The following is a 636-nucleotide window of genomic DNA, read 5'->3' as shown; positions in this document are numbered from 1 at the left end:
AGCATCCCACCACCAGCATCCCACAACCAGCATCACACCACCAGCATCCCACCACCAGCATCCCACCACCAGCATCCCACCACCAGCATCCCACCACCAGCATCCCACAACCAGCATCCCACAACCAGCATCCCACCACCAGCATCCCACCACCAGCATCCCACAACCACACACACACACACACACACACACACACACACACACACATAGTACTCTCTAGTGGAAGTTGCTGGTGAGGAAATGTGTGTATGTAACTGTGATGGTGTCGGGAGGTTGCCATGGTAACACACAGGCACCTCGCACCACACACACACACACACACACACACACACACACACACACACACACACACACACACACACACACACACAGAATTTATTTTTGGGTAGGGCTGGTAAAGAGACCTGTATGATCATGAGAGTTAATAGAGACAGTATTAACACTCTTATGACTCACTCTCAGCTGAATGCTATCGCCCAGCAGTACCTGGAATAAAATACTAGAGTTGCCCCTACCATGAGAGGGCCCGGGTACCATCTAGTGGTTGTAAAAGTAGCTGGACAAGTCTCTCGTCTTGATAGGCGTCGCTACTTGGCTACTTTTGCTAGTGGGCGTATGACAGTGGAAGGACGAGGG

This window comes from Coenobita brevimanus, unplaced genomic scaffold (assembly GCF_032717465.1).
Source record: "Coenobita brevimanus isolate Jiangsu-jjx unplaced genomic scaffold, ASM3271746v2 jjx.HiC_scaffold_2569, whole genome shotgun sequence".
Classification (NCBI taxonomy): domain Eukaryota; kingdom Metazoa; phylum Arthropoda; class Malacostraca; order Decapoda; family Coenobitidae; genus Coenobita; species Coenobita brevimanus.
This window is presented reverse-complemented; position numbering follows the sequence as displayed.